This window comes from Euleptes europaea, chromosome 5 (assembly GCF_029931775.1).
Source record: "Euleptes europaea isolate rEulEur1 chromosome 5, rEulEur1.hap1, whole genome shotgun sequence".
Taxonomy (NCBI): domain Eukaryota; kingdom Metazoa; phylum Chordata; class Lepidosauria; order Squamata; family Sphaerodactylidae; genus Euleptes; species Euleptes europaea.
Genome location: NC_079316.1, coordinates 19,909,697 through 19,922,193, shown reverse-complemented (window position 1 = coordinate 19,922,193; position 12,497 = coordinate 19,909,697).

The following is a 12,497-nucleotide window of genomic DNA, read 5'->3' as shown; positions in this document are numbered from 1 at the left end:
TTTTTCCTTGGTCTAGCTTTAGGTATTGTGTGGGACTGGTAGCATAAGACAGTGTGTATGAGGATGTGCATTGCGGTCCCCGCAAGTCTCCATAAACAGTTGCCATTGCAGTGACACTCATTTATATGTATAACGAACACATGTTTACAGCCCCTCCTGTTATATGTGCACATGGAAGCCCATATATGTATGCAAATCTCCCTGGATGGACTGGGACACTTTACATGTAATTCTTTGTACATGCATCATTATCACAGCAAAATTTGTCCTTTTAAATTGCATCATTCACTATTATTTCAATTGATTTGTGCCGCTTACTATGAAAACCAGAGAGTAAAGCAATTCAAAAGGTGTGAGCAAAAGAGAATGTTTGTCTGTCCTCCTAAAAGAGTCATGAATACAGACAGGTCTCCCCTATGAGGGAACTCCACAGAGCCAACACTTAAATTCACCATTTTTTGAAGATTCTGGTGTGGCCTCCCTCAGGGATTTGTAATCCTCATTGTTTGGTTTGCCATGCTGGGGGATGACAATTCATATGGGAGAGATCATCTCTCCAATGTCATGGGCTCAGGGTTTTAAAGGTAAAAAAGACAAATTAAATTTAGCTAGAAATCCTCTAGAAGCCATAGTAACTTTCACAAAATCTATTTAAAAGGTTGCCTGTATTCCTAGACAGTAAGTGAGCCATCACGTTCTGGTTTAGTAGAAGTTTACATAATGTCTTCAAGGGCAGGTCCACACAGAGCACATTAAAGCAGTCCAGCTGATTTTACCGGAACATTGAGAACACTGGGGAAGATCCTTATACAGAAAGGGGTGTCAGGCTGGAGCATCCACTGAAACTGGTGAAAATTTCTGGGTAGTAAAAGGAAAGCAAATCAAAAAGCAGTAACATATCCCCTGAATTGGAAAAAAAATATATACACATTTCTGGTCAGAGATTCTGCCTGAAAATCTAGGAGCACAGATGGATCTGGGAACCACACACTACAAACCTAGCCTTTGAGGAAGTAAGTGAGACAGACAGACGGCAACCTCTAATAGAGGTACGCTTCCTTGCGTTTCTTGGCTTCTGACCATGAGCAGCACCTTGTATGGATCGAGTGAGTTTGTGTTCACCCTCATCCAGTTTCCAGAGGTACCTAATTGCAGCACTTATAGCTGATGGAAGTCAAGCTGAGTGTTATCTGCATATTGATGCCCCCTCCCCCCCAAGATCTGGTTAAAGAGCATGAAGGATAGGATGGTGAATTTGTGGGCCCTATTCAAGAGCTAATGAAACAATGGTGTAAATATTTTCTCATGCACTCAGTTTTGTAATTCAGATGTGGTCTGCACGTCCACTGGCTGTTTCAATAAGGCTGAAGAAATTGTTAAAATATGACGTGAAATGGATTGTTTGGCATCCTTTAGTAATATTACACCAGCATGAATGGATGTGAAAATATTTTCTGTTGCTGTCATTGAATGTTCCCCCCCCCTTTTAAAACAAACTTTCTTTTTAAAGCAGGTAAGCATCTTCCATGTGGGTCATGTAGGTTTTTATAGGGAAGAAGGTATATTTGTTCACTCCATAGGAAAAATCACCTACTATGGAATGTCCTTTAGTTCAGTTAACACATCACATACCCCTTTTCAAATGACAGGTAGATTTGGACATCATACAGGCCTGTTTTGTTCGGTTAACACATCACATACAGTTTTTGGTATGACAGGTAGATTTGGACATCATTTAGACTATCAGCTATCCTGGTTAATAGCCCCTGAACTCATTTCTACTTTTTACTTGTTTACATGTTCAAGAGATAGATCGGGGGCTCTCAGCTGTCACTTTTTAAGTCATGGGTGTGGGATCAGGTAAAGACAAATGGGTGACCCTTTCTGATGGGGTACACTTTACAATAACTTGCAAATAATCCAAGATGCTTGCTGGAAGCACTTGGGAATTCCTGCTTGATGTGGTCAGGGGTTAGGTTAACGTAACCATCTGGAGAGAATTGCTGAAACTTGGTTGTACATGTGTCGTTTGCACTTCTAAAAACTGGTCAGTGTTTACTGCTAGATGTCAGAAATAGAAAAGCACCACTGATTTTTTTTTTTTAGGTTTCTAATTTGAGTGTCCTCTCCTGACAGGATGAGTAATAATACCTTTTTACCCACAACAGAAGGGGCCACTTCAGACATTACAATTCGTTCTCAAACAGGTTGCTCTGATTGCTTCAGAAGACATTCTCACATGCAGAGATGGAAGATCTTAATCGGTGTTGCCTGTTGGCAGTGGGAAATACTGCTGTGATTGTGGAGGTTGCTGACAGTATCCATGGACAAGAACTGTAATGTCTGGATTTGCCTTGAGGTGAGAGTGGAGCGCTGAGAAGTGGTAGCAAGCCACTTGGGGAGCGAACATATTATGGGATAGCTGCATTCATTTTAATGCCTGCTGTCCTTCCCTGAATACAAGGGGAGGCCCAGCATAGCCTAGAATTACAGAGGGGAGTAATCCTTTCACTTTTTGAGTAGGAAAAAAAAATCCTTCCTGAATACAGCTGCAAAAGAATGTTTTCTTCCTGCTGAAAATATTGGTCCAATATTGGTTTAATGGAGAATGGCTTTATTAATGTACTTTAAGATTCTGTCAACTTGCAACCCATCTTGGTAATATTTCTATTCAAACTCAGCAAGACAATTAAAATGCACAGGACAGCACATTTCTACCATTGCCACTGTGATTGGAATAAAACCAATGGTAGCAATTCGAGTAATTTTAAAAAGACAAATACGTTTGGGGAAGTAGTGAATTGGAAAGAGAGAGAGAGAACCCAACCTTCAGATCATTAAATACCACCACAGTTTTTGTTTTTGAAAAGGCCCTTCCTTTAAAACAAAAGCACCATTTGAACAGTTCATTTCAGCCTCCTTTACAGATGATTTTCATATAGATGTTAAGTACTTTCATGTATAGAACTGTGCCATAGGTGTCCATAGTCACCAAGAGATAGTTTTCTAGTAAATTGTAAATATTCTATGTTTTAAAGCGGATGGTTTCCTTATGATGATCTCTTGACATGCAGTACTTTATAGGTGAATTGCTCCACTGCCTAATATAGCTTGAATTGCGTACAAAGACTTTGCCCGTTCTACCGAGGCCTATGACAAAATATTCCTGCCCATGTTAGTCTTTGCATGCTCATTTTGTATGTTACTTATTAATGAAAGCTTTTTTTTTTTTTTTTGCCTATGCGTTGGCCTTTTAGATAGGAGACTTGAGTCGCTGTTTGTCCTCATTCAAGTTCTTAAAAAAGGACTAAAATATTTTTTTAAAAGCTGACATTTAAGCAATGCCTAGAAGCAAGACTGCTGAGCATTTTTTTTTTAAAGAAACACTTCCTGGCATTCCTAGTTTTTAAATTTAAGAGAGATTTGCGTAGAGTGCAACAAATGTGTGCTTCCTGTCACGGTGGCCCTCAGGGCACCCAGAACTTAGAAAAAGAGCCATCTGTTTAATGTTAGATTAACAGCTTTTAGCAAACTTTCAGCAGTGTGTTCAGGCAAAAGCTGTGCTTTTCTTTTCGGTAGGACTTCCTATCAGCGTGAGTAGTTGAGGTAAATATGGTTGTTAAGGGGGTATATATTTTGCATTCTCGGGTTAATTTTATTATATATTTAATATATTGGTAGTTGTAAAATCATTTGTACATAGTTCCAGGTATTGTAATGCAACCCTCGCAGTTAAGCTGTGCTCTCAGGGAGTACAGAGATCTACAATGAGGTTTGCACACTCTATGCTGCTTATTTCCCCCGTTCTTGGAGCCACAAGCAACTTATACTTCCATGCTCTCCTGGGCTTCACTTTGAAAGAGCTGTGCAGAATTTCTTCAGTTATGTAACAGCAATGTGGATGACTTGATGTTAATAGCTTGGAAGCCTTTGCCTAGGATTTCCTAGGACCATTTTAAAATGCTTTCCATTCAGTTCCCTAAAGTTCTTTTGATCAGTAAAAAAAAAAAAGCATAAACATTGAATTTTTTTTTAAAACACACATATATACACACAGAAAAATATTAACACATTTCAAAAACCTTAATAGTATGATAATGCAACAAGATACTTAAATAGACTCGTAACATGCTTGCTGTAGTTCAATTTTTTGCTGCAGCGGTAAAATATCCGAGAAGCAGCGGATTGATCTTTTAGCGATACTTTTTGCAACTTGATCATTCATTACGTCTGTGTCTGCGTGAGACAGTCCACCTTTGTTCCTTACTAGAAAGATTTGGGGGCTTTATCTGGTTAATATATATTTTTTGCAGGTGCCCTCTCTTAAAAACACAAAAGGCCACACACATTTACAGGTTGCACGAATTTACTTTTATAATACATCCCCAGTTTAGGATAGTTTTGACTTTTACAGTGCTTTGAAACAAGATTGATTTGCTTTTTTAAAAAATGCATATCCACTGAAGTATGGCAGTTCATTACATTCTTCCTAATACCTCACTTGGAGAAAAAGGAAGCGCAGTTGTGGTGCATCCGAATAATTCTAGTTGTGAACACTCACAAATTATTGACTTAAGTGTTCTGAGGCAGCCGTGTTGACTTCCAGAATGAGCAGGGATGCGACGGACAACCTTTATTTTTGCGTGTTCATGGTGCTGTCGAAAGCGTGTGTCGATTAATACATATATTGCCACAATCTGGAGAGGCGGCTCTTACGTGTTCAGTGAGGCTTTAGACATGTTCGGTGGACAAACCACCTCCCTGCCCCCGTCAACAGCAAAGTACTTTTTAAAGTTTTGAAATTAGTTTGCGGTGTGCGTGTGGGTTGGTGTTCTTTTTTTATTTTTTTTATTTTGAAGCATCGTAGACATGAAAAGCTCTTGGGTAATACCTAAAATACCTTTCTGGATTGTGGCCAGAAACTTCAAAGAGAATAATTCATGAAGTATAATTTATTGAATGTTTATAGAGCCGATGTTCCATCGAGGCCACGAGCGTAATGCCCAAGAGAAACGCACTACTGGTGCGTCCCGACAAGTTTTCAATGTTTTTTGCCAATGATGTACAGTTCTATGGTTGGAGTTGCTGTGGTTGCATTACATGACACACACAAAACTGTCCTCTACCTCATGTGATAACAAAACAGATATTTTCTATGGTTTTAGTAAAATACAAGATGCATTTATCTGGTCACTTAGTTTACAAATTTTTGAATTCTATTTATTGAAACATGACATAACTGTGCTCTTAGCTTATACCTCAATTGTATTTTGTGCAGTTTTCCATTTTTCATGCATTGTAAATATCCTGTATAGATTGTGGATCACATACAAATAAACAATTCTAATGTCAAACCCTCTCGCTCTCATCCACTTGGTGTGTATCGGCATTGAACTGAATGTTGGTTCAAGGCATCTGTTAATTATAATTTTGTGTACTATTCACTCTCTCTTTCACAATGGCCCAGATCAGACCAGAAAGGCTGGAGGCAAGTTAGAACTTGCTTGAGAGAGAGAGGCATTGCTGACCCATTTTTATGTACAGTTTTTTTTTTAAGCAATACAAAACTCCTGCCAGACCTATTTGTGGCGGAGGAGAGTGCCGTCAAGTCACAGCTGACTTGTGGCAGCCCCGTAGGGTTTTCAAGGCAAGAGATGTTCAGAGGTGGTTTGCCATTGCTTGCCTCCGCGTGGGCTGAGAGAGAGCTGTGACTGGCCCAAGGTCACCCAGCGGGCTTCATGTGGGGGTGGGTGGGGAATCGAACCCAGTTCTCCAGAGTAGAGTCCGCCGCTCTTAACCCCTACACCACGCTGGCTCTCCCAAGGCTATGTACCAGAGACAAAAGTAGGATGTGTACACACTATGAGTCGTAATCCATCTTTCAACCTTCCCTCAGTTACTTGGACCTTGTTCATTTTTCCAGCCTTATCCAAGCATAATTATCCCTTTCCAGAGCTGTAAAATCTAGTTCCTTTTCAATAGTGCCATAGCATATACAAAAATCAGATCTCTTCCTTGGTTTCCACTACGAAGCAGTGGAAGTCTGGTCACTGTAAAAAGCTCTCCCTGAACCCCATTGTACTTTTTTACAGATACACCTATAGGCCCTTCTGGGGACCTCCAAAATGCCTTTGCCTTAGTTTCTGTCCTGTTTGAATATGTGGGAGGTAACCCGCTAAACAGGCTTGAGCAGCTCAGAACAATCAAATGTCCGAATGAAAAATTCACACTGACTGGTGAGCAGAATGTGAGCTGAACTTATTTCTGTATGTTTATAGCATTTATACCCTGCCCTTTCTGCTGTCATCAGGGCCGCCAAGGTGGCTATCACATTTAAACATACATAATAAAAACACATCTTAAAAACCAGGCTTAAAATGCACAAAAACATAAAATCGATGATGAAAACATAGAGCAGGAAGGAGGGATCACAGAGGGAATGGCAGAAGAAACAAAAAAAGTATTTACCCGTTGGCAAAAGATGGCATCAGGGTTGAGAGGCCGCGTGGTGTGGTTAAGAGTGGCGGACTGTAATCTGGAGAACTGGGTTTGATTCCCCACTCCTCCATGCCTGTTGGGTGATATTGGGCTAGTCACAGTTCTCTCAGAACTCTCTCAGCTTCATCTAGCTCACCAGGGGCGAAAACGCATGGGAGGTTTTGCCTTGGGTTTGCCGCTCTCTAGATGCACATTTCCCCCATCTGAATTCCCAAAACTCTGCATGGGGGCTTATTTTTGAGTTTTGAGAATTTGGCTGGGTAAAATGCATTTAGAGAGCGGCAAATCCAAGGCAAAACTTCCCATGCATTTTCGTCCAAAGTGTCTGTTGTGAGGAGGGGAAGGGAAGGTGATTGGCAAGCTGCTTTGAGACTCCTTAAAGGTAGAGAAAAGCGGGGTATAAAAACCAACTCTTTTCCTCCTCCTCTCTCATATGGTGGGGGTACCCAAAGCAGGGCCTTGGAAGAGGACCATAGCATAGGGTTGCCAGAACAAGGCTGGCAATCAGCAGGAGACGCAAGAAGGGGGGGGGGACTCACTGGCGATGTGATGTCGTTGCTAGTGATGCACTGATGTCATTTTTGGTTGCACAGGGAGGGACATCAGTGTATCAGGATGCTGCCCCTCTCCCCCGTAATTTTCTTCTGCAGCCCAGCTAAGCGGTGGTGGGAAGGGCCCACTGGCAACCCTGCCGTAGCAGCTGGGTAGGTCATAAGGGAGTAGGTGGTCCTTCAGGCATGCTCGTCCCAAGCCATGTAGGGCTTTAAAGGTCAACACCAGCACCTCGAATTGTGCTCAGAGGCAAATTGAGAGCCAGCTTAGATGGGCCAAGACTGGCACGACCCATTCTAGTCGGCATCATGCACCAACTGAAGTTTCCAAATACTCTTCAAGGACAGTCCTACATAAAGTAGAAGAAGAGTTGGTTTTTATATGCCGACTTTGTCTACCACTTAAGGAAGTATCAAACTGGCTTACAATCATCTTTTCTTCCCCTCCCCACAACAGACATCCTATGAGGTAGGTGGGGGTGAGAAAGACTGACTAGCCCAAGGTCACCCAGCTGGCTTCGTGTGCAGGAGTGGGGAAACAAATCCAGTCCACCAGATGAGCCTCCGCCGCTCATGTGGAAGAGTGGGGGATCAAACCCGGTTCTCCAGATCAGAGTCCACCACTCCAAACCACCGCTCTTATCCACTACAACACGCTGGATTAGAGTACACTGCAGTACTCTAATCTAGATGTAACCAGGGCATGAACCACAGTGGCCAGATGTTCTCACTCCTCCAGTCTCTCACGAGACGGCAACCCTAGATTCCATAGAGTCCAAACTCCAAAGCTGCTATTTCCTTCAGGGGAACTGATCCTTGCAGTATGGAGATCATCAATTATAATTCTTGGAGAACTCCAGGCTCCCCTTGGATGTTGGCATCCTTAGCCTGAGGGTTGTATCCTGTATCTGGGAGGAGGATCTGCTGGATCTTGTTTATTTATTTTGAATATTTATGCCTCATTTTTGAATATTTATGCCTCATTTTTCTCTCCACTGTGGTGTAGTGGTTAAGAGCGAAGGTTTAGAGCGGTGGACTCTGATCTGGAGAACCAGGTTTGATTCCATACTCCTCTAAACGAGTGGCGGACGCTAATCTGGTGAACTGGATTTGTTTTCCCACTCCTCCACATGAAGCCATCTGGGTGACCTTGGGCTAGGGAAGGTGATTGTAAGCCCATTTGATTCATAGAATCATAGAGTTGGAAGGGACCACCAGGGTCATCTAATCCAACCCCCTGCACAATGCAGGAAATTCACAACTACCTCCCCCCCCACACACACAGTGACCCCTACTCCATGCCCAGAAGATGGCCAAGATGCCCTCCCTCTCATCATCTGCCTAAGGTCACAGAATCAGCATTGCTGACAGATGGCCATCTAACCTCTTCTTAAAAACCTCCAGGGAAGGAGAGCTCACCACCTCCCGAGGAGGCCTGTTCCACCGAGGAACCACTCTAACTGTTAGAAAATTCTTCCTAATGTCTAGACGGAAACTCTTTTGATTTAATTTCAACCTGTTGGTTCTGGTCCGACCTTGGGCAACAGAAAACAACTTGGCACCATCCTCTGTATGACAGCCCCTCAAGTACTTGACAATGGTTATCATATCCCCTCTCAGTCTTCTCCTCTTCAGGCTAAACATACCCAGCTCCTTCAACCTTTCCTCATAGGACTTGGTCTCCAGACCCCTCACCATCTTTGTTGCCCTCCTCTGGACACGTTCCCGCTTGTCTACATCTTTCTTAAATTGTGGTGCCCAAAACTGAACACAGTACTCTAGGTGAGGTCTAACCAGAGCAGAGAAAGTGGTGGAGAAAGTCGGCATATAAAAACCAACTCTTCTTCTTCTCTCAAATGGGGACCCCAAGTGGCTTACATTATCAGCCCCATCTCCATTTCATCCTCACAACCAGTCTGTGAGGTAGGTAGGTTAGGCTGAGAGTATGTGACTGGCCCAGGTCACTCAGCAAGCTTCTGTGTCAGAGTACCAACCTCCAGGTGGGGCCTAAAGATATTCCAGAGTTACAATGGATCTCCAGACTACAGAGATCAGGTCGCCAGGAGAAAATGGATGCTTCGGAGGGTGAACACTATGTCGTTATACCCCACTGAGGTCCTTCCCCGAAGACCGCCTACACTAGCCTGTACCCCGTATCTCCAGGAATTTTCCAACCCAGAGGTGGCAACCCTAATTCAACCACCAGTCAACCAGTACGCAAGAGCTTGAGAAGTCGAGTGAGGTGTGCGAACTCTCTTTATGTATGGGCAAGTATTGATATTGCTCACAGGAATCATGCCGCTGTCAGCTCTTAGTGGTACCTCTGGAGTGCAGTGCTAAGAGAAATCCACTAGTGGTCACTACAGGCATGCTTTATATGAGGAAAGAAACCCAAACTTTGATATATATTTAAAAAAACCAAAACTATTAGGCTTTTGGTCTAAGACTGTTCCTGTTTCTTTGCAATTCAGGTAACAAGGCGCAGAGAGAACTTACTTTCTGGCTTTGACATTCAGGACCAAGGTCTTGTTTCAGCAGTTTTAAAAACCAAATTAAGTGTGAACCGAACGTATTAAAATAGCATGCATTTTTAAGAAGTTACGCTGGGGATTATGAATTACAATCCTGAACCTAAAAGTGTTACTTCGGTGTTTGGTCCATGGGTGGCAGCATTAGGAAGGTTTGATAACACGTGGTTATAGTTTTTGTTTTAACGCGCACACACGCACACACACACACACATATATTTACACAGCCCAAATAATGCACTTTCAATCCACTTTCACTGCACCTTAACGATCGTTTGCAAGTGGATTTTGCTAGTTCACACAGTAAAATCTACCTTCAAAGTGCATTGAAAGTGGATTGAAAGTGCATTATTTGGGCTGTGTAAGTAGCAAATTATGAGAAGGCAAGAGTCACTAGAAAAGACAGTCATGCTAGGAAATGTTGAGGGCTGCAGGAAAAGAGGAAGACCCAACAAGAGATGGATTGACTCCATAAAGGAAGCCACAGCTCTCAATTTGCAAGATCTGAGCAAGGGTGTCAAAGATAGGACATTTTGGAGGACTTTCATTCATAGGGTCGCCATGAGTCGGAAGCGACTTGACGGCACTTAACACACACACACAAATAGCACCATATACTGCTACAATGCCCTTTTGTGTGGCAACTGGGGGGTGGGGATAAGTCTCCAATGCGGAACAGCCTGCTCTAATTGCCAGAGTGTTGGACTTGCTGTTGAACGTGAAAATGTAACGAACTGGATGAAAGCCAGTTCAACCATTGAACCCCTGTGGGTATTTTCGCACCAGTTTTCTCAGGGCTGGTTACAACTGATGTTTCTCTGTGTGGAACAGCCCAATCATTTGTGGGGGACGCAGCTAGATGGAGATAGCCTGAACCAGAACATCTGGAATCTAATGCTCAGTATCTATTATGTAAGCATTTTCCTGCTACGATGCTCATAAAAATCACTACCCCCAAAGCAGTAGTGACATCCAGATTGCATACCAGGGATAATCAGGCTGCTCTTCGTGGCAGGGTTTACATTTGAACTAGCCTTCTTTGATTACACTTTTACTCGTCCATATTCCTACAAGGCACTCAGGGTGGCACACTCCTCCACTTTATCCTCTGTCAAATAAACAAGACAGAGAGAGTGTGTTGCTGATTCAGGAGATCAACTTCATGGCAGAGTGGGATTTGAAGAGAGAGAGAGAGAGAGAGAGAGAGAGAGAGGTTTCAATTAGTGTTTTATATTGATATACGGTAGATTTATTTGCTACTTGTATTTATATATTTTTCCTGTGGATTGTATTTTGAACTCTTTTATCAGATAAATACTCTAGGAATAGCGTAGGTGAAATAAATAAATGCAGAATCTAGTAAAATCTATTTTTCCCCCATGCTTATTTTCCCCCCAGAGGTATTTCCCTGTAGGAGATGCAAGTTTGCGTCAAAACTAGTCTTGTGTGGAGCTGATTGGGGGAGATGCCTGGTATAAGTAGAGTTAGTTGCCATTAACCAGTGACATTGGACTGGGGAACTGTGAGTTGATAGGTAGGGTTGCCAGCTCTGGGTTGGGAAATACCTGGAGATTTGGGGGCGGAGCCTGGGGAAGGACCTCAGCTGGCTATAATGCCGAACAGTCCACCTTCCAAAGCAGCCATTTTCTCCAGGGGAACTGATCTCTGGAGACCAGCCACCACCTGGAGACTGGCAGCCCTATTAACAGCACATTTCATTTTTTTTGCCTCAGACCCAGCATTTTATTTATTTTTGGGTATCAGGGCTGATTAATGAAATCAGTGAAACAAGAAAGTAGTTCTATCAGGGGAAGAGAGACGAGAGGAGAAGCCGAAGCATCCCAGTCAGCTCCTGAAGGAACCCCCAAGCGTCTGAGAGAGAACTGCTGAGGCACCCCTTCCCCAACTTCCCTATGACTTCTTTGAGACCTGCATGTGCCCTGGGGGAAAGTCAAAATACCAAGTTAGGGAGTTCGTATCATCCACCCCTGAGAAGACCCCTGAACCTCCCCCCCCACACGCTTGTTTCATCTTTTCAAATTTTAAATAGTAAAACCCTTGTCTTAAAAACATAAGAACATAAGAATGGCCCTGCTGGATCAGGCCAAGGTCCATCAAGACCAGCAGTCTGTTCACACAGTGGCCAACCAAGAAGTCCACAAACAAGATTACTGCAGCAGCATTACCCTGATGGTGTCCCAAAGCACCTAATATAATAGGTGTGCTCCTCTGGTCCTGGAGAGAATAGGCATCATGACTAGTATCCATTTTTACTAATCTTGACAGAAAGGCAGTATATAAATATATTCAGTACAAGACAGAAACTCGGAATAACCACAGCATGTCCCTGTAGACTGCAGAGATTAATTTCAGAGGGTAGCCGTATCGGTCTGTGGAAGAACAGCTAGATCTGAGCCCAGTAGCACTACAGAGTCCAACAAGATTTTTTGGGTATAAACTTTCAAGAGTCAAAGCTTCCTTCTTTTGAAAGCTTATACCCCCCCAAATTTTGTTTGGTCTCTATGGTGCTACTGGACTCGACTCTAGCTGCTATTAAGCTTCTCTGGGAGATCCGATTGCTTTTAGGCTGATCCCAGCTCTGCTATTTTTCTTTTTGAGCAATTAAATGTTGCCTTTAGTTCAACCACACAGCTAACACAATGTTAACCTGTTGAATTGACAGTATAGGAGACAGCTTTGCAGTAGAACGAGGGGCGGATAAGCTGGCATCTGTCGATTCTGTTTCATTCCCTCTTCCTTTTCACTCCAGCGGGCTAACTTCTCTCATTGTTTAGCTGAAGGATTTCTTTTTTGGCTTTGTTTTTTTTTAAAGCAAAACTTGGCACTCTCTATTATACCTCCCATCGATCTGTGTGGGATGGGGCTCCTCCCAGAGGCTGAACTAATGGATGAGAGGCAT